This window comes from Cryptotermes secundus, unplaced genomic scaffold, assembly GCF_002891405.2.
Source record: "Cryptotermes secundus unplaced genomic scaffold, Csec_1.0 scaffold319, whole genome shotgun sequence".
NCBI lineage: Eukaryota > Metazoa > Arthropoda > Insecta > Blattodea > Kalotermitidae > Cryptotermes > Cryptotermes secundus.
The window spans coordinates 466,810-490,233 of record NW_019724587.1 but is presented as its reverse complement, the minus strand read 5'-3'; positions in this window follow the sequence as shown (position 1 = coordinate 490,233).

Genomic DNA, 23,424 nt, shown 5'->3' with positions numbered 1-23,424 from the left:
CTTAAATACAGCGCTATCGCTGATTTGCACACTTTCCAATCACTGTTGCAAATGCGCTAGGATTCCCAGTCTTCACTAGTCGCCTCCTGACAACGGATCTCAACACACACTTCAAATCACTATTTCGTCTTCTTGCTATTTGGTCTTCAATCACTCTGGAACCTCAGAATTAAAAATTCTTCTGGACTCACTCCTCCAGCTTACGACAGACTCGTAATTGCCCTTGAACTAATTGTCATTCTCACATATAGCCGCGGAACAGAAAATAACCTACAGTAAACACCTATCACGTGATCGCTATCCAGCCAGTTTATTGGCGCGTCGGTCGTACCTACAGAAAACATGTCAAGTGGTCTCTAACCAAAGATATGTGACGTTACCTTTGACACGAATAACACAGCTTTCTCTATCGTTGCGTGTAAGACTGTGTTGACAGGAGATGACGCAAGTTTTAATTAAGACACATAAGATGAATGATCTTAACAAGTTTTAGTGTGTGTAAATTTATTATAGTTGACAAATACGCACTTTATAAATACTTTTTAAATAATTTTATAAAGACATATAAAGGCAAGCAATGCAATAGGTTAGCATAATTAGGGCACCTGATGATGGCACTATGTTGCCGAAACATGTCCTGAAGTAACAGGTGAAATTGAGTGCACTACAGGACGGCCACGGTTTACATATCATGGATGAAAATCAGTGCAACAGGACGCTAAAATACAACATTATGAACACACTGTTGCTTATAGAATTATTAAAATATTAAGAACATTCCAGATTTTATCAAACATATTATTTGATATAACAGTATCAGATACCGATGATAAATTGCGGTGTAAAGCAGCAGAGTCTCATTGGAATTCGTATCCAGTCATCAGTGAACCAACACTTCAACGCTCTCGCATATTGGGAACTTAATGCTACATTCATATTTCTTGTTAACTTTATTAGTGTTTCAGCATACATAACATATCACCTCTTCCATTACAAAGCTACAATTAGGTGTAATATGAAACAGTGAAAACCGATACAAACATAATATCGTATCTGTATTTATAATTAAAAAAATATTTAGTTATGAAACGCAGCGTTTCAATTTGTTGTTAACTTTCTTCCAATATAAATTTTGGAGCACATAATGTTTTTTTTAACTTTATATTATTCCCTATAATATATAATATTCCCTATAGTACATAAACTATCTGTGACGATGCATTTCATTATTATTTCATGATATTATTTTCTGCCTATCTGAATTTCAGAATGCGCATGTTTGTCACGAAAATGTGCTCCCGCTGTCTAGTACAGACATCACTTTATTCATTAGAGAGAACTGTTGCACGCAGCATGCCCGCAAGTGATGAGCGAAAGGATACAGAACCCGCGAATCATGAATGCAGTCGCCTTGGACATACAACCGAAGTTTCCCTTTATTAACTCCATAAATTTTATACAAACATACTATGAGTATATAATTCTGACAGATGTGGTTCAAACAAATCATGGTTCAGTTGGCATAACGAAGGATAATATGCTGGACGGATGGGAATAGATTCCCGGAGAGACAAAGGATTTTTCTGTTTCATAGTGTCCAGGTTGGCTCTGGGACCCTTCCAGCCTCCTACCCAATGGGTAAAGGGGGAGGGGACATTATGCGGGAATAAATCGGGCGAGGCGTGAAGCTGACCAGCCATCTCCAGCTGGAACCGAGGTCAAGAATGGTGGAGCTATCCCACCTATCCCTCAGACGTTTTCGTGGCATGATGCTTAATTAAGCAAAATGACAAATTTACCTTTTTACCTTACGTTAAAACAGAATGACAGTGTCACTCTAACAGGCACAACGGAATTCTGAAGGACACACATGAAAGGCAGATCAAGACATTATCCGGGAATAAATCGGGCAAGGCGTGAAGCTGACCAGTCATCTCCATCTGGAACCGAGGTCAAGAATGGTGGAGCTATCCCACCTATCCCTCAGACGTTTTCGTGGCATGATGCTTAATTAAGCAAAATGACAAATTTACCTTTTTACCTTACGTTAAAACAGAATGACTGTGTCACTCTAACAGGCACAACGGAATTCTGACGGACACACATGAAAGGCAGATCAAGAGCCATTAACAAAGGCTTCCATAACCCACAAGGGTGTTTGTCACGGGAGCTCCGAGCTTAAGCATGCTTCTAAAGGCACGTCCACATTACTCGTGCTCGTGCGTCAGAAGCTTACTGCTGCCGGAAAATCAGGATCTGGAGCTGACGAAGTGAACGCCCAAACTGGTTTGCATACGAAGCCTTCGCATTTCTTCACAACAGATATCAGCTCCAGATCCCCATTTTCCGGCAGCAGTAAGCTTCTGTCGCACGAGCATGAGTAATGTGGACGCGCCTTAAGAACAGAAGCAAAGCAATTTTAATCCAGGCACTAGACACTTCAAGATCAGACCGATTTTAACGCAGGTGGTAAATCGAGTGATTATAATGAGCGGTTCCGTTGTATTTCTAAGTGTGGTCACATGTATGTAATATTTTATCATGAGTGTCCATACCGTTCGTATGGGAAACTTTTCTATTTGGAGAATATATTACGAAACCATACAGGTGATTAGAATATTAATGGCCTCGTGAAAAATAGCAGCTTCGTAAACCGAAGTAGTCTGTGTGTTTACTGAAGGCTACAAGCAAAAAAAATGAAAGCTATTTCCGCAATCTAAAAATGCAAGACTCACCACATGCATCCACCAAACCTGACTTCTACCCCAAAGAACAGTTATTCGAAATCTAACTTTCCTGTTTACTTTTGCGATTGTGTGAGACTGAGTCCCATGTTATTTAAGCTGCACGTGTATGCACTGTACCAGCCTTGGTTCATAAATGACACGATGAACACAGAAAGATAAGTGGCAGAAGGAAAACTTCCCTCAGTGCAAGCTTGGGTACCACAGTTCATAGTTCAACACGAGAACTGCTACTTAGGTTTGCTGTCAATATACTGGATCCAGTATTGAAATGCGTTTAAAAACGTGCGTTCAATGCCTCAGACGGAAAGACAAGTAGAAGAAAGCACATGCAAATCATCCGTAAACCACACACTCGGAATACGAACATGCAACACATAGTTATTTGGTAGTTACTAAAGGATTCTGACGATGGCGTATAACACACAGAGATATTGGGTTTTCGGACTTTATCCATCGTCCTGGTTTTTAAGATAACTAAGAAAAACATGACGTTTCTTTCTAAGGGACTCAACAGAATAGGCGTCTTCCCTCACCTGAGGACGGAAACAGATCCAGTTTCCGAAACGTCTTGTTTTTCTTAGTTATCTTAAAAACCAGGACGATGGTTAAAGTCCGAAAACCTAATATCTCGGATAGTTATTTGGCTCTTAAACAGAAATTTAGTCTTTAGTGTCAGAGAAACTATTCTATACATACAACTGCATCTGCATAAACAAAACTGCGGAAGTGAATTGGCGCCTCATTCCGTGTCTCTTCAGCATATCAGTGGAAATGGATCGCTGAAATATTGGGACGTAAGAGAATTGTTTTCTTAATTGCTTCAGGCTTTCAAGAAAACAAGACTTCTTCTTTAGCTCTGATTAATAAGAAGTCTCCTTTCGAGAATTCTGAAAGAACATATCCTTTCTGCAAGTATTAGACCTCTGTCTAACAGAAAACTATTTACATACGACAATGTCACGGGGGTGATTCGAAACAAGCGTTCCATGTTTCCAGACGCACTAGTTTATACCCGCCTTAAATAGCGGATTCACTGTCACGAGTACGCAAAGAACTTCTGGAGCTGAAGTACTTTATGATATTAAAAAATTAATAGGTCACGAGAAAACAAGGGATTCGGTACGTCTCGAGTGGACTGCCACAAGCACGTAACGAGCAGTTTATTGCCAGAGTTCGCCTCAAGATATTGGCCAACGAAGTGTGACTGTCACACTCATAACATCGGGTACGGGCTGGACGGTCGTGGTTCTATTCTGTTCTCCATAAAGTCCAGACCACTTCTGGTGCCCATTCAGCCTTCTATCCAATGGACACTGGCGGCGATTTCTCAGGGGGTAAAGCGGCCGGGTCACGAACCTGACCACTCACCTCTATCTAGTGCCGAAATCAAGAATGGTGAAACTATGCCTTCACCCCCCCCACCCACATGACTTCTTGGTATATTGCTTAATTAATTAAGCACAAGAAGTATTTTCTCCTCCTTGGCACTACAGCCCCAGTGGGCCTAGGCCTACCTACATGAACTACGTTCACTTCGGTTTTTCTAGATCTTACACATTCGGTAGGACTCCTTGGGCGGGTGATCAGCTCGTCGCAAGGCCTCTACCTGTACACAAACACAGAAAAACACACACAAACATCCGTGCCCTGAGTGGGATTCGAACCAACGATCTCGGCTTCCGAGCGAGCGAAGACAGTGGATGCCTTAGACCGCTCGGCTACCGTGACCGGCCAAGAAGTATTTACTTTAGAATAATATGCCATTCTATAAAGCATTGTTCTTGGGCATTTCTGAATTAATTGAAGCAAAATAATTATGGGGCTTGCCTGATGTAGTTTATATCCAATTATGACGAACAGCCATCAGGCAGCATAACGTTATTATGTAGTGACACTGCAGTAATTTGTTCCGATTTGTACATTAAAACATCCCCCTACTGGAAGCTAGCTACAAAATCTTATTTCATGCCGCGGGAAATGGGACGATATTGCTTTACAGTAGTCACATTATGGAGGGTGAATCCATTAGCTCGACAGCCAGAAACAGTCAGCACCCAGTTACCCAAACTTACGCTCGTAGCTGACTAACAGGAAATCGACCTGAATGTGACTACAGAGGCTTTCAGTGTTGTGATCTGATGAACATAGCACAGAGCAGTTGCTCCGGAAGTGACCAATAGGCGCGTGAATAATAAGTTATTTCTATTCGTTCGGGTATCCGGGAGCTGAGGCGTCATGACGCTATAATCCACGCATTATTTATCTTTCCTTTGCGTATAAATAGATTCCCTTAGCGCCAGAGGGACCGTACTCTTTGCAGTGTACACTCCGTACGAGACGATTAAGTAGGAAGAGAGAAGCGCAAGCAGAAATCTTTTAGACTTCTCCAGAGCTATGTAATGTAATGTAATGTAATGTCAAGTCAGCGTTGACTGAATCCGTTCCGTAATCACAGGACTGTCGATCGTTCAAGCAGACGTAGAGAACTTCCGTTAGAAAATTTTGAAACGCGGTTGAGTGGGCGCGTTGCCAAATCCATATTGTCACCGCATCCGTCAGTTATAAATCCTAACTTAGCCATCTCAAAGGTTGGCGGGGTGAACTGTTTTCCATCTGTCTCTGGTTCTGTATAACTCTGCTGGGAAATACATTATATCTGTCATAATAAAGCGTTATGAGACCTAACAAGGACTTGCATATTTTAAATAAACAATAACTGCATTCACGTATGTGTGTCAGATCTACACTTCTGAATATTCTGGGCTATTTATAATAATATGATCTGAGTTTGTTTTGGATCTCTACTGTGTCGTTATAATATAAGTAGGGCTGTATTCTCTTCGGATTAAATTTAAAAGAATTTTTAGATTACTTAGGAACCACGTTTAAAATCGAAGTATTATTTAATGCTAAATTACTTCACACTTGAGTGGAATACATTTTTAAAATTCATTCACTTTAAGAAATCAAATTTTAAGAACACAGCGAGGAGAATATTACGAAGTAAATATCCTTTGAAAGTGCAAACAGATTTTGGATCATATCCATTGGAAGTTTATACGGTCTTGCTCCAACAATTTTGTACCTACACCTTACTGTAGCAGGACGAACAATTATGAGGTTGTGATGCGACAGCCGTTCACAATGGCCTCGCATTCTAAGGCATGAACTATCTTCGCCAGCTCAAACACTTGGATCGTGGGTTTGAATCCCACTTGAGGCACTAATGCCTATATGCGTTTATTTTCTCTTGTGTTGCTCTGTGTATGCCTTGCAACGAGCTGATCGCCCGTCCAAGGAGTCCTACCTACTGCGAAAAAAATCAGGAAACTGAAAGAGCGGCCAAGGCTCAACAAAGGGCTGTTGAGCCATAGATAGATGGATAGCCCAATGACCTGCTCCAGTACTCAGTAGATCCCTACATGTTAAACGGTTTACTATATTATCTGTAAGTTAGAGAGAAATACAATTCAATTTAAATAACAGTATCAGCTCAATCACTTGCACTTCAGGGTCCTAATTTCTGGGGAAAATTTAGTGCATCATAAAAACTGGTATCATGCCACTTCGTTTATTACAACTCCTGCATTAATTGCCTTGGAATAAGTCCCAAGCAGCAGCGGTGAACAGCCGAAATCAAACTGCCTTATTACTGTTAATACTGTTGTATTTTAGCATCCTGCTGCACTATATTATCACTTATGTACACAAACAAATTCTTCAATGAAGCTTTCCGTGCCGTTCCTGGTTCCTGGTCCACATACGCAAGCAACAGACGGAACCGCAGGCACCAAGACGTACACAGACACACACCATCTACAAACAAACACGAGACATTAATAGAGGCGCCAGCTATTTCACGGGGACTTTAAATTTTTAACTTTTCAATTTTAAAATTTGAGCGCAATAAAAATAATTAGGTTTGTGCAAGTAGTAAATAAATAATTAATATTTAGCGTATGATCAGCGTGCTAACAGTGCAACAGCATATAAACCTGAGGAGAAATATGTGATGTAGTAGCGCGAGAAGAACATGACATAAAAGAGATTAAACCAGGAACTGCAAAGAAAGCTGCACTGAATGCTGTGTTTGTGCGGAAGTGCCTTAGCAACGACACTCGTTTCATCAGTAACTTAAGAAAATGAAAACAATGTAGGTTTAATGATCCAGGTAAATTTTAGTAGGAAGAAGACGACTAGGAATATCCAGGCGTAGACGGGAATATAGTAAAGTGGATTTTATAAAAGCTATGGATTGGCGTTATCTGGCTCTGGGTAGGGATCAGCGACTAACTCTTATGAACACAGCCGTGAACATTCGGACTCCAAAAAGGAACATAATTTTCTGAAGGAGGACTCTGCTCAATGCAGCCAATAAAATCTAGATACTTTGTAGCACCAGAGGTTCTCATAGAAGTGGTTGTGAATGGTTTATGTCTTCTAAGATGTAATACTGCGTATTCCGTCTAAAGCCAACCGACGTTTCGGAGGAACATGTCGGTTCCATCTTTAGGATCGAAGAATCGGCCGAGCTAGAAACCAGCTTGATAGAAGACCATACAAATGGATGTGAAATGTTCCTCCGAAACGTCGGTTGATTTCAACAGACTGCAAGGGGTTATATCCGAGAAGATATAATACTTTTGGTCAAACGCAAAAATGTGACATGACACGGTGGCTTCCACAGAGCGTTACGAGTATCACGGCGTACGCACGAGTCTCACTGCGGCAACACTGCTACAACGCCGTGCATGATTAAATAAGTGTGTTTGGTTTCCGAGATTGACTAAGTAACCGTCTGATTGCGTCTACATATTCACAAGTTTTGTCCGTTTAGACTCTGGCTTGACATGAAACTGAACATAAATAAAGCAGGAATGGTAACGTTGGACTTCGTATCTAGGGCGCAGGACTATGTTTCATTTGCATTTTCGCGATTCCACATAGCGATTTATATTTATTTGCTGCATAACTAACAGTGCACCGTATACACATACATTACACTGCATCGTATTTTCTTTAAACATATACCAACTTGAGATATCGTACGATGAAAGTTTCACATAGCAATTACAAACTTATTTTTGTGATTCATAATTTATTTATATAACGAGCCGTTTTTGAGAATGCCGAATAATTTCTATTCGAGCTTCAATTAAACCAGAAACCTCAACTGACCGAGACTAATCAAAATTAAATTAGTCGAAAGATTTCAAGTGCAATCTCTCCCATACATCGCTCTAAACGTCAGTCAGATTAAAAAGCTGACATTTTATAAATAATGGGCAGGTACCGTGATAACAAATGACTGTACTGTATATGCCATATACAGGCTTATTACCTGCAACTATCCTTTCAGCTTTAGCAGGTCAGCAGGCCGCTACAACGAAAAGGAGATGTTATACGATAATACGAACTAAAATATTGTCACGTGCATTAGCGATTATAGATGGGGTTTGGATTCGTAATTGGATTTATTGCCCACTTACAGGTCTAACTACAATAACTATAACAGTATTGCTGATTTCCACACTACAAATTACTCAACACTAAGTCTTCTCAATCTACTTCCACTAGTCTTTACTTGGTAATAATTCTCAGCATTGGCTGTTCCTCTGCAGTGTCTTCAGTAGACGTTTCCTGGTAACAAATCATAACGATGGTGGTTCTTCAGCTTCCGTTGTCTGCTGGTTAACACTCCACAGCTGAAACTCCCTTGTAGTGCACGATTTTCTTCTAGAAAACTCCTCGGCACGGACCCCATGCAAAATATCGTCTTCTATTAAGGAAGCGTGTTTACAGCTCCGTTGCCTAGTAATGGGCATGGCGTGGACCACATTGAAAAGACGTCTTGGAACACTTCTTCTATTGTTACGTGGGTGTATTGCGGGTGTTGCCTAACAATGGGTATCCATGCCACAATATGACACCATTTCAAAAGTAAAATTGTTCTTGGGAAATTTATATGTATTGTGCTGGTTAAAAAATTGTAAATTCTTATGTTATTGAACGATCTATCATGATGATCGAAACAGATACTGACTGGACATAAAGCTCTTTCAGTTCACTCCACATACTCAATACTCATCTCCCACTTTTCTTGAATTAGGGTACGTTTTGCTGAATCGTACCAGGGAGCGAATATGAACTGTTCTTGAGAGAAACCTCCATACCAGCGTTACTTTTGGCGCTGTGATTGCTGGTGCCATCTGAATTGGTTCTCCGAGCAACAGGGAGAGTCTTGGAGAAAAAATTACGCGTGAACAGAAGAGCGTGTTTGAGTGACACATTTCTTCTTTTAAGCTTGTGTTTTAAGGTACGCTAAAACAATCAGATTTATAACATTCGTAGATGATAACATTACAATTTAGATAGACATACTATACTGAATTGGGGTGCACGGTAGCGTAATTGGTTGAGGTACTACGTTACCAGCCGAAAGGTCGCGGGTTCAAGTCCCGAGGAGATGGATTTTTTCAATTGACCTAATCCTTCCAGCCGTACTATGACCCTGGGGTCGACTCAGCTTCTAACAGAAATGAGTACTAGGAATATTCCTTGGGGTAAAGGGAGGCCGGCGCGTAAGGCTGACAACCTTACCGCCCTCTGTGAGCCGACTGTCTAGAAAACGTGGGGGAGACAATCTCTAACAACACCATGGGCCTTCACGGACTGTTAGAGGGATAAATTTACATTATTATACTGAACTGAACTTTCTTTATGTTGTTAGTGAGGCTGGAGCGCACTCACGTGCTGTGAGCGCCACATACAGTGTTATCACTATACCGCCACTGATACCAAGCGTTATGACATATCCATGAACCAGGTCGGGTGACCGTGCTCCCTTTGGGAATATTTTAAAGGTTTAATTTTCTAATATATTAAATTTTTCTTAAACTGAGTTCCCAATACTAGACCTACTTTGCTTCCATACAAGGGAGCAGTTGTGGACGGCAGAAACTGTGATTGAAGCTCCAAAAGAAAACGGAAGCATTAGATATGTAGCAGATCTTTCCGAAGTACCACGAACATGTATAAGTCACATAATCATTTTTAAAATAATATCATAAAGTCAAAACGTGTTCAAAAAGTATTCGCCCCTGGAAAAAAGAACCGTTCGGTTCTGTGATATAATTGTGGTCTTGTTAACACACTGGCTTTCGGCTGAATAGGAAAATAAAGACTTTGACTAATTTGATGCCACACTTCAGGTAGGAAAACAGTCAAAACAATAATATTATTATATGGGAAGGTCCGGCCGGTTTATGCCATTGTCACTTATATGAGTGTTGCTATAGATGGGGAATGGATTCGTAATAAGATTTATTGCACATTTATACAATTCGTTATTATACTTCACAAGTCACTATAGGACACATTAAGTTTTCTCAGTCTGTTACAGCCTTCACTAATTGTTGTTTGGCAGCGACTTCAAACAGCAGACATTCCCCTTCCTCTGGGTTCCCGAACTATTCCCGGCATCAGCTACCAGCTCCTCACAACAACAGTTCACAACAACTGAACTGCAACGATTATCCAACTCACCAACCAACCAACCAACCAACCAAACCAAATCTTCACTCTTAATTTGTCCTGCTCATATCGACAAGGACTATGTAGAAAACCCCCTTCATCTAATGCAGTGCAATTGTTGTGTTCGTGTTGTTTTGCGGAGCCGTTACCTAGCAACAGATGTTGTACAGACGCTTATGTCGCAGTCGTTTCCAGCAACGTGTCTACATGTCACAACATGAATCGCTCTAACGTACCCTAAATAATATTCAGACAATCAGTTGGTTAACTGAAACGAACAGTGAGTCCATCCAAAGGTCCTACCTTCGAAGAAAAAGAGAAATGTGACAAGTATCAACGACGTGCCTGAAGATAACAGTCAAATCTGACCTTATACACACCTTAAAATTCTAACCAACATGCAGAATGGCCCAGAAGTCAGTTAACTGGCGAGGTAAGTGTAAACTAAAATACGTTACAAATTTATTTATTACTTATTAAACTCATGGAAACTCCATTCACGGTAGCCGAGCGGTCTAAGGCATGTACTGTCTTCGCTCGCTTGGAAGCCGGGATCGTGGTTTCGAATCCCACTCAGGGCATGGATGTTTAGTTTGTGTGTGTGCGTTTCTCTGTGTCTGTGTACAGGTAGAGGCTTTGCGACGAGCTGATCACCCGCCCAAGGAGCCCTACTGAACGTGTAAGATCTAGAAAAACCGAAGTGAACGGAGAAGTTCATGGAGGTAGGCCTAGGCCCAATGGCGCTGTAGTGCCAAGGGGGGAAAAAACTCATGGAAACTGTTCGAAATGAGATCCTCTTTATTCAACGGACAACTCATAACGCCGTGATGCCGTTATATAAATTGACTGGAAGGTTTAAATCTGAACATTCCCGTTAATACGAGAGAATATCTTAGGTTAACTGATCTCTAGGCCACTCTCTATATTCACTTATTTATAAATTAATGATGAAGTGTAAGTGAAAGCTTATTGAAGTGAAGTTTATGAGAATGAGAGAAGTTTTTCAGAGAACTTCCACTGTGACCTTTCATCTTTTGCTCCTTCCGTCTGAAGTTGTAACGCGAAATGTTGTTGATCCCTCACTTGTGACACTCAAAGTTGTCAGCCGTGAAGCTCCAATGCCTTATAGAAACGGCAATATAATATTCTGGAAAGTAGGAGATGAAAGAAATACAGAAGTATAATTGTGCTTGCCGAATCTAGGGCAAGTACGACCTCCAGTTCCCTTAAGAGGCAATCTGACCCATCGCCCGTCTTCTTAGTTTCGCCATCGACAATTGAACGGCAGAAACATCCAGGCTCCACCTTCTATGTAGTCCACCCTTCGAGCATTCCAGCCAATGTCGTAAAGGTCGTCAAGGAGTGGCTCTGTACACAGCTGTAAAAGTGCTTCATCGTTTTGCACACGCGTGCTAAAATCATTGTCCTACTGCGGAAGAAAATGTTACGTGAACCAGCAGAGAGATGGAGGGAATTTGTTCGGTGTCATAAGTGCTTATTCTATTTCTCTCAAGCAGAAAACTTCATGTTCTGTCGTTCAAACAGTAAGACTTCCTGTGGAATTGACAGAGAATGTACCTCGCACACGAAAGACTAGCGACCGAATCTATCGGAAACGATGCAAAATTTGCGATTTTCTTTTGCTCCTCCAGTTTATGGCACCATGAAAATGGAGAGCTTTCCATGATCTTAATAACTCTGCTTGAAATTTGGGAAGAACCTAGTTCCAACTTCGGTTACCTTAACTGAAATTCCTTCCTGATTTTTTTTCAGAAATTCCAGAGTCCGAAAATGTTTTATACAGAATACTTTTCCTTCCATGACTATATTGTGGAATGTTTGTTCAAAACTAGAACTGTGGAGCCAGAGAAACGGCCGTTGCTAGGGAACGGCTCTGAAACAACATCAGTTTCACGGCAATGACCGCGAAACAGACAACTGAACGACGTCCGTTGCTAGGTAGCAGATTCTTAATAAGCATGAATAGGCTGCCGCTGCTAAGGAACGGCTCGGCAAACGCGTTCCGCTGCAGCGGATACGAGAATAAACGGTACTGTCTTTGCGTGCCGTGTCGAGGAGTTATAAGGAAGACAATTGGGGTAACCAAGTCAGTTCTGCATGGGAGGCTGTGAGGAAAAGGAACAAATTAATAAATATCTTTTAATTTGAGGTTCTTACAAAGGTGCTTATTAAGGATCTGTTTAATTCGATGGAAGTCAATGCATGACGTCTCGCTCTTCAGGGTTGAAGAATAAGCGAACCAAGAAGCCAGCATGAAGCATGTATGAAGCAGCTCTGCTGTGAAGATGGAGGCGATACGTTCTTTCGAAACATCGTTTCATTTTCAACGAAAAACAAGGTGCTATATCGTATAAAACAAAACTCTAAATAAATATATAATGATATCTCCATTTCAAAAACCAAATCAACCTTTTCACCATATGTGTTACCTCTAAAGCAAACTGGGACATACTAAATGAGCTATGGGTAGATGCGGCTAGAATATTTCGTACCTTCATATGTCTGATATAAGGAAATTAGACTGAAGCGATAGCAATAATAAGGGAATTTCAGACACCATCACAACATTCAGAGACTAATATTTCACATCTGGCAACACATGATCTGCTCCTTCTTCATTGTCTACGATAAGAAAATGAAAGGGTTTATAGAAATGTTAGCAACTGATTGAGCGAGATGAATGAAAAGAAAAAAAAAGCATGCATACCACACATTCGGTCAGTTCATAAACATTTCGAACGCCATTTTGTAGCTATTATCGCATAACATGGCAGCAAAGAAGATAAAACATTGAAATCCAGTAGGTCTCATGACACAGAACATGAAATTCATTTCTTGAAGACGGACAGAAAAATACACATACGGAAATGCTGGAATAATGTGACGCAGTAATGCGAAATGCGGCCCTAATTATCATGCTCTGCTTATGGTCGAGGGGACCACTTCCTTTCCCTAACAATCGTTACTCCAAGAATAATTCTTATACACCGAAATCTCCTACAGCTGCAAGAAATTTCTCAATGTATTCCTTGGCGAATAGCAGGATTTAAACTGTACAGTATAAACTGTTGAAACCATAAGCTGAGCGTAGAACTTTACGAGCATATGAACGAATGAAACACAGAATTTGAGACGATTAGCACAAAAGGTTTTGCACCGTAAGTCTCTTTGCCAATTACAGCAAACGGAAAAAAAAGTGTATGATTTGAGGCTCTCACAGCGGCTGTTATGAAGAATAATATATCCTGGGATATAAAGTCGTGTAGTCCATTAACGGTCAACGGTTGACTTTCAACAGACTACGCGGCTTTATGTCCCTGAAGACAGTAAGTCTTCAGAAGAAAAGTACCTTCATATACAAAGTAAATGAGAATGTAAAACACATTTCACATATTACTGCATATATATATATATATATATACATAATAAGGGCAATTATATTGGCCAAGGCCGATCACATTGGCCGCGCAGTGTAAGGCATGAACTGTCTTCGCTCGTTCAAACACTGAGATCGTGGGTTCGAATCATACTTGAGGCATGGATGCCTGTTATCTGTGTGCGTTTATGGTGTATTTATGTTGTCCTGTGTAGGTAGCGGCCTTGCGACTGGCTGATCCCCCGTCCATGGAGTCTTGACGACTGTGTTTAGATTAAGAAACTGGAAAAGAGACGAAGGTACAACAAAGGGCTGGGAAGCCGCAGATGGATGGATGGATTAGACTACTAGCGCTGACGCAACATGCAGAGAGGAACAAATGTGTTCTGGCTTGGCTACACGAACACGTCATATAATCCAGTGAAAATATCCCGATGTTTTCTTAACGACGTGTACGAAAATTCGCAATGATACAAGATTACAAACACTGCAATGTATCTTGGTGCCGTCATGAAAGGCGCTGGGATTCTGACTGTGCAAGCAGACCTCTGTTGGGAAAAGGACGTGCAGAAGTATCGAGTTTCCAGCAATAAATAAGGCAGATATGAAAGTACGGACCTGAAGTGCTGAAACGGATTTTTGATACAGAGTGATGTCAAGTGAATTATATCTGGGGGATTCCCATTCTCACAGTTTCAATCCCTATTACTTAGGTCTTCTTTGTGAATCCTCAATGGTATTATCACACACAATGCTGATAAGCAGGACAGATATTTCTAGGATGCATGTTGTTCTCTTTCCCTTCATTGTCAGCGGTTTCCATGACAGGTTTACAGGCAGTTGTGGGTATAACAATAAGATGAATCATTTATAATCGTGGGTGTAATTTTTAATTATCCATATTTTATTAATTATGTGCCTAATCTGTAGATTTCTTTGAAAGATTTTATAAGTAATTCTTGCTGTACTATGATTACCAGAATTATTATTATTGTAGGCATCTTCTTGATGCACTCTTCTTCATTCAGGTTTATCGTGGCCTTAAATCCTGCTTCTCCCTTCTGGATAATGCTAGTCTTCGTGTTCCTACTTGCCATGTTCGAGACTTCTCTACTTTTAGCGTTCGTCCCTCAAAAAGACACTGTCCCTCTTCTAGGTGCGCCCTTGCTACCAACGTGGTGGGTAAAGATCTCGACATATTTGCAGACGGAGCGGTTTCTCTGAATCATATTTTACAAGCATGTACCAAACCTTTTACGGTGTTACTTGATTAGTGTTTTCATTCACTACAAATATGTGTTACCTCGGCTAGCTTTAATTATTCTTATGTAATTGGTTTTAATTTATTGACTGGTTATTAATTTTATTAATTTTATGCTATCACTCACTGGTGTCTTATCTTAGTATTTAGTTACTAACAGTATTAGCAACATTCGTAATATTTCATAAATGTATGTATATATTTCAGTCTTCTTTAGATCTATGTTCACAGATTTATTTGTCGTATTTGTATTTTGTTTTAATTATTTTGTACCTTATATACTCGTGCTAACTTTGTAATTGGCCGCTGGGCTGTTAAGTTATTGCACGTAAATAAACATGAATTGAATTGAATTGAATTGAATTATTATTATTCGGCAGAAATTTATGATACACACTTTTAGAGGCTTTATGAATTAATAAAATGTTAACGTATTTATTTTTAGCGTAAAATTTAATTAATTTTTTTCGATCTTCAGTGAAAGTTCGATCTCGATCACTGATCTTACGGGGTAGAAGTATAGGCAAGCAGAAGCAGACCTGAATGACAGTATCACTTATTTAAATACACATCTTTTATTTGCAGCGTTTATGGTGTAGAAATATATTGCAAAAAATTTATCAATATTACGAAAGAAAACAGTGACACTAGGCCTAATGTTAAAGGTAGTATCTTAGAAACCCAGTTGGACGTGTTTTGTATTAAATCAAATTGTTTCTATCAGTTGCCGAGGTTGTGCAGTGAGGAGAGCCCTACGGCATGATGGAAATGAAGGAACATAGTTTACACTCAGGTACTATCCCAGCGCTAGACTGTACCTGCTGAGGAAACAAACAGTACCCAGGCTGACACTCGGAACCGATATTTCCTTAATGCCAAGTGCATTACATCGTATGTCGCCTGTGTACACATGCTAATTCGCATAAAAGGATGACAGGCTGGGACACAGTTTTACTGCCACTCTCGTGTCGTCCGTCATACCTCAAGTTATGAGAATGTCAGAGACTCTCTCACTGGATTCACATGAAACGCTATAGGGCTGCTGATAAATGAGAACTTTCTTTGGAACGGGAGCAAAACTGGAATGCAATATTAAAGCTGAATTACAAACTAACTCAACGGGACGGACAAAGTCTTTCTTCCGGGCCGCGCCATAGCTCAAGCTGTTAGTCGCTGGCTTCCTACCGCGGCGACCCGGGTTCGATCCCCGGTCTGGTGATGTTGGATTTTTGGTGTAGAAAGTGGGGCTGGGGCAGGTTTTCTCCGAGTACTTCGGTTTCCCCTGCCAATCTTCATTCCACCAACTGCTCCACAATCAGCCTCATCTATAATCTGGGGCAGCTACAATAAGCCAGAAGTGGCCACAGTACAAGGGAAGTAGTCCCACTCCACTAGCAATAAAAAATTAACAAAGCATTTCTTCAGAAGATAATAGTTATCCAGTAACTCACGAAACTCCCAGCTTTTTATAAAACCAGTAGGTTCATTGCCGTGTCCACAAGAGCCGAACAATAGACCTGTTCCGAGCTTAGAACTGCATCACATAATTTAAAAAATGACACAGGAACAAAGACATAACCTACACTTGTTAACGTCAGTCTTCCGAAAGACTGACAATTCTGTCATAGGGCAGTACTAAATTCTTATTTATTTTATTTGTTAAAGCAAACATTTCTTAAATAAATCGTCTTTCTCCGCAAGATGTTTGGCTGTACTAATGTTGTGTGTGAGATATTCTGGTATACCGGATTGCTGGGCGGGTGGACCGACTTGGCACCTCGCCCTGGTACAAGTCTCTTCTTCCTCAGCTAAAATTGAAGTCAGTCCCAGTTTGGGTCCATCCGTAATGCATGTGGCAGGCAGACCAAACAGACGAGAATCTCTTCCCCGCCGCCCGTTCCATAATCTAGCTTGAGCCTACGACTGCAACGGTGATGCCATTCCGGTTTATAGCAACTTGCGACACAGCAGCGGGATTCTAAGAAACAGGGGGCGTTCTGACTGATACCACTGACGGAGACTGCACACAAATTAAATTAAATTAAATTAAATTTTGCATTACAGCTCAAAGCAAAACTCGACCCTATTACTGTTTACAATTACATAAAAGCAGTCGCCATTAGCCAAACACAACTGCCAAAAATAATAACACTGACTCTGCTTTGACGAGAATGAAGTTCATTTCATTTCTTCTATCGACTTTAAAAAGTTGTAGTTTCTCATCTGAAAAGTAAGATACATGTTGCACGCTGCAGTTTTGTTTCGAAGCCCCAGAAATTACACGAACTGTAACAAAGGTAAATCTCGTGCTCACTGCATGGACCACTTTCTGATAATTACTTGCTGTTCATAAACCGACGTCTTGCACTCGGAAACACTTACAAATATCACAAATGTCTATTATTGGCAGAACGTCTGAAACCATCAAAATCCATTTTGTTGGACTATACTTTCTTTTGATAGTACTGAATAGGATAAGAATACCTAGTAAATACCTCATATTCCTTTTGTATTTTACGTGTCACATGTAAACATGGAGCGTTCCTTCTCACTGAAGAACAAAAGCATAAGAATGCAGCCATGTTTATATTACTCTGGATTTGCTGTTTCCATATTTCAATTTTTAATGAACTATACCTCCTCGACGACTGCAGCGGACTACAGCGGAGAGGTGGTCAGCTTGCCCCTGTAACCCGGAGAGCTACGCTGCCGGGAGCGTAAGCTCCTGGTAGGGCCACCCATGCCAGACAAGCCAAAGAGCATGGGCCAAACGAAGTGTAGTCCCTGGTTCTCCAGGTTGGAGTTTGGGCGTGGGGCTAAAGACCCCACCCCGGAAAAACTTACTGTTACAGATCATGGAGAAAAACACCTCCCAAGTACCACACAGGGTTGTTGCGGCAGTATATATGAAGAAATAATTATATATGTATATCAACAGACTGCAAAGTGAAACAAATTATTTTTAGTCGGCATAATAAGAATAATATACAGCTGAGAAAATGTGAAGAGAAACTCTTTGACGAATTTTAACTACGATGTTTGGGTCCAACTGAGTATGTTTTTACCCAATCTCTGAAACATTGTTTTTAAATTAAAGAGAACAATAGATAATGTAAAAAATCAATAATTCTGTTAATATATATTATATTATATATATATATATTATCGTCACAAAATTTTGTTCTTAATTATGATGCTAACTGAAGGAGTTCTTGTACCGATAAAACAAAGCATTTACCTTCGTCAATACTGGATCAAAAATTCGTATTTATGTATTATTTCTAATGTTGAGAAACATCAAAGAATATTGACTGCGTACGACTTTTGGTATTTCCAGTGCACTCTTTCCTCTGGTTTGCTGATGAAAGGATTACGTATATTGAACTCTCCGCTACGCTCCTGACCTATTATACTTACCATTTACAACTACACTCAGCCACAAGCCACCTTATATTTACTATATTTAGAACATTTTCTCATAAATATTTGTATCCCTCGGTGTCCCACTGCAGCATAACAATCTCTCTCTCTCTCTCTCTCTCTAAGCAAACTGACCGCTCTCTATCATGAGATGCGGAGCCATTTCCTCTAAAGCCCGACCATTGTTCCACCCGCAATTGTCTCCCTGATATCCCCTACCCGACAGGTTCCCAAATGTTACAAAACAAAATGCATTTTATAATGTATTTCCTCTTCTACATTACTTTCCTGCATACATTCCAGATCTCGTAACAGAGTCATTTTAAAACTTTCATAGGGATCAGAAATTCTCGCAATTGCTTCTTTACATATTGTACCCAGCATACGATGGCTAAACTAAGCACTTCGTTAAGAAGAAAGCATTAAACATGAACTCCAGAATTCAGATCGGAAGGTCACGAGGCCAGTGTTCCAAATTATGAAATGACATAGACGAAGAGTTAATTTCAGCGACTTTGTCACTTTTACAAACTTTGTCAATGTCGGTGACACTCTGCCAAAACTGAATTTAAAAGAATGAAAATAGTGACCTCAAACTTTAGCAGAATCAGAAGCTTGCATAGTGTGTTCCAGAGTGACACCCTAGACCATACAGTACATACATCTCTGATCTCTGCATAGGCAGGGTTTATACAATTATCATCCAGAATTATCCACTTAATAAAACGACAACCAATGTCCACATCAACGAAACTATATTCAATTCGAAGAAAGTTATTCCCATTCTCACATGCATCAGCTCTCCTAAGTTCACGAGAACTTTCAGTTCCTCTAGGTCAGTTCTGAGACAAAGCCTTAAAATACACTACAATTAAATCCTACTAGTGAACAGTTTTCCTCATGCATCTAATTAGACACGGGAGGCGGATTTTCAAGTTTTTTTTTTATTGCTAGTGGGGTGGGTCTAAGTCCCTTGTACTGCAGCCAATTCTGGCCTATTGTACCAGCCCCAGATGATAGGTGAGGGTGACTGTGGAGCAATAAGTGGAATGAAGATTGGTAGGGGAAACCGAAGTACTCGGAGAAAAACTGGCCCAGCGCCACTTTGCCCACCTCAAATCCTACTTGACCAGACCCGGGATGGAACCCGGGCCGCCGCGGTGGGAAGGCAGCGGTTAACAACTTGAGCTGGGGTTTCCAGTTACTTTATGTAGGTGTAAAAGCAATAAATGAAATATCGAGGTGTTGCGACAGAGGGTTCTTTTGGGCACTTCAGGTACTTCAGAATAAGAATGTACTATAATTTCTCTGATTTCTTATTTTACAGTTTTCCGACAAATAAGGTCACAAACAAGCTGTCATGTTAAAAAAAAGGAAATTATTATCCTATTTTTTTAGTACTCAAATGAAGAAGCAGGCGAATCTTAATGTTACACCTATTTATAGCAGCTTAATAATGTCACGTGTATGAAGGAGTGTACGCGTAACGAAAATAATGGATTCTAGTTCAGGTGATTAGATTTATTGGCCCTTCGGTTACTGTCTCTCTTAATTAGAGCTGTCGCTGGTTTGTCACTGTTACACATAATACTAGTCGTCTCCTGGCAACAGATCTCAACACAGAAACTAGCACTTCAAATCACTATGAAGTCTTCTTGTCAGGTGTCTTCATTTACTCTGGAGCCTCGGAACTCAACTAAAAACTCTTCTTAGACGCAAGTGGATTCGTGTCATACACCCGAGTCAAGGACAACGTAGAAAACATAATTCTACTTCAGACGACACAGAAAACACAAATCACGTAATAGCTAAGCACTGTTGGGGTGTGACGTCATTGAGCATGCGTAAACTGCATGGATACAAAGAAAACACTGCTGCCGTATTGTTGTGTGAGTCACCGCCTGCGCGGAAGTGTTTACCAAGCTGTTGCCTAAGGCCGAGCCGTAGCTCAAGCGGTTAGTCGTTGGCTTTCTACCGCGGCGGCCCTGGTTCAAACCCGGGCCTGATCAAGTGGAATTTGTGGTGGACAAAGACGCTGGGGTAGGTTTTCTCCGAGTACTTTGGTTTCCCCTGCCTATCTTCATTCAACCAAATTCTCCATCATCATAATCACCTGGGGCAGGTAGAATAGGCCAATCAGTGGCCGCCGTGCCGAGTGAACCCAACTGGACTCCACCCCACACTAGGCGAATTAAAAAAAAAAAGCCGTTGCCTAGAAACGGGTTGTATAACCCCGTTGTTCTACTGTTGCGTGAGTGTACTACTTAGCAATGGCTATTTCTGTGGCTCAACCGTTCTTGCGCGAAGCAAATATGTCACAATATTATTATTAAATAGTCGTGTGCTTAACCATCATCATCAATATTCAATTGTGCAATGACTCACCATACACATACTAACACATTTCTAACAAGCATAACTCTCCTCAAATAATAGGACGGTAGACGACTGATAAACTGTAAAAGGTCTGGATGGATTGGTTGAAGCTTCCTGGAGGTAGGAGAACCACAAAAGAAAACCTCAGGCAGGATAGCCAACTATGAACCGAGAGTCTAAACAAGCACCTCTCGAACATGAGTCTACAGCATCACCGCCTTGTCTGTACGCTCGGCGATATGCGTCTCACTCGACTTGAAACACAAGTGCTAACATTCTGGTGGCGACGTTAACGTGAATTTTTCTGATTTGCGTCTTTGTATTGGCTGGCGCTACAGTGATAGTCCTCCAACGGAAGTTGTTTCAAAATCCTGACACAAATCATTCACCTGGACATAACACAACCAAAAGCATTTCAACATACAGTGCTGCCGTTTAAAACAACTGAGCGGAGAATTCAAATTCTCCGTCTCCAGAATCACACTTCATGGAATTCTGTTCAAATTTATTCGGATTTCACTTGTTAGACCGCACAGTTTTCTGGTATTTTTGGTGTAATTCTCGTGATACTATTCAAATATTTCATAGACCATACATAATTGTTCAATTTGACGTTGCAATAAAAGTTATATGTATACTGCATGTTTCTTTGGGTTACATGAAACTAATGTTAACTAACTCCCACTCAAGGCACTGATGTCTGGGTGCGCGTTTATTCTCTGTTTGTGTTGTCCTGTGTGTACTTAGCGGCCTTCCGAAGCTCTGGTCCTCCGTCAAATGAGTCTTCAGGATAGGGACCAGTGGGGGCTCTTGCGTTCATTACCATACACACAAGAGAACCCACTGGTCTCTATCCTGAGCCATATCAATCAAGTTGATACTACTCCAACATATATAAGATCAATTTTAATATTATCCACCACATTGCGTCTTGGTCTTCCTAGTTGTCTCTTTTCTTCTGGCTTTCCCACCAGTATCCTATATGCATCTCTCTTTGACCCCATTCGTGCTACATGAACTGCACATCTCATCCTACTTGACACGATCATTCTAATTACATTTTTCGAAGAGTACAAGCTATTAAACTCCTCATTAAGGGCGCGCCATAGCTCAAGCGGTTAGTCGCTGGCTTCCCATCGCGGCGGTCCGGGTTCGATCCCGGGTCTGGTCAAGTGGGAGTTGTGGTGGACAAAGTGGCGCTTGGGCAGGTTCTCTCCGAGTACTTCGGTTTCCCCTCCCAATCTTCATTCCACAAATTGCTCAACAATAAACCTCACCTATTATCTGGGGCTGGTACAATATGCCAAAAGTGGCATGAGTACAAGGGACTTAGTCCCACCCCACTAGCAATAAAAAAAGCTCATTATGTAGTTTTCCCCAACCTCCCGTCATTTCATCTCTCTTCGGTCCATACAGTCTCCTTAGCACACTCTCACAGTTTGTGTTGCTTTCTTAATTTCAGGGACAAAGTTTCACACTCATACAGAGCCAGAGGCAAAACTATAGTTCTGTATATTCTAATTTTTACATTGTTAGATGAACGTAATATTTCGCGTTTTAATTAGACCAGGTCGGTAACTGAATTTTTAACAAAACATAAGAATTTTATATAAGAAATGTGCGTCAGAATAAAGTGAGCTACATCAGAGTTTTCAAGGAAGATATTTGTCAGAATTCCGCCTCGATTAGGCCTACCTTAGAAACCTTTAACTGAAAAACAGAAGTTGTATTCTGCCATAATTATTAATCTTGTTACTTTAAACGTTACAAGATGACATCCATGAGAACATTTCAGATAACAAAATTAACTGCACTGAAAGCACTGTCATACAATTTAAAATCATTCATATCAATGAAATACGCTTAAATTCGTGGCTCTTGTTCCCGAAGTAAATAACACCACAATGTGTCTGATGCGAGAAGCATCATTTGTCGTCGCACTAACTTCAGCGGCGCGGCTACGGAAGGCCATGTTTGAGAGGCACCGAAATCTCTTAAAACGTATTCCGAGTGCTGAAGACTGAGAGCTTCGTTGGTCAGACGTACACCTGCAGGGACAAGATGCATAATCAAGCACTTCTGACGTTTACTAGGTCAAATATGCAGTCATATAAATGTATCCACAAAGAAATGGACACCTTATTTGTTCTTCCAAGAGCTTCACGCTTCAACTGAACACACCGATTTACCCAAAAGTTCACTGTCGAAATTCCATACAACGTATATGTGACCTGTACGGTATCGTGACAAATCGACTCACTGCTAGGCAACGTCTCGATAAACACGTTCCCGCGGAGACAGATTCCTGGTAAAAAGCCCGTTGCTGTGTAATCCGTATAATATCCGACAACAAAGGACGTTCATTTCATAATGTTGTATTTTAGCGTCCTGTTGCACTGATTTTCGTCCGTGATATGTATGCCGTGTCCGTGTTGTAGTGCACTCAATTTCACCTGTTATTCCACAACATGTTTCGACAACATAGTGCCATCATCAGGTGCTCCATTTACGTTAATCTATTGCATTGCTTGCCATTATGTCATTGTAAAATTATTTAAAAAATATTTTAAAATATTTTTTAAATAATTTTACAATGACATAATGGCAAGCAATGCAATAGATTAACGTAAATGGAGCACCTGATGATGGCACTATGTTGCCGAAACATGTTGTGAAATAACAGGAGAAAC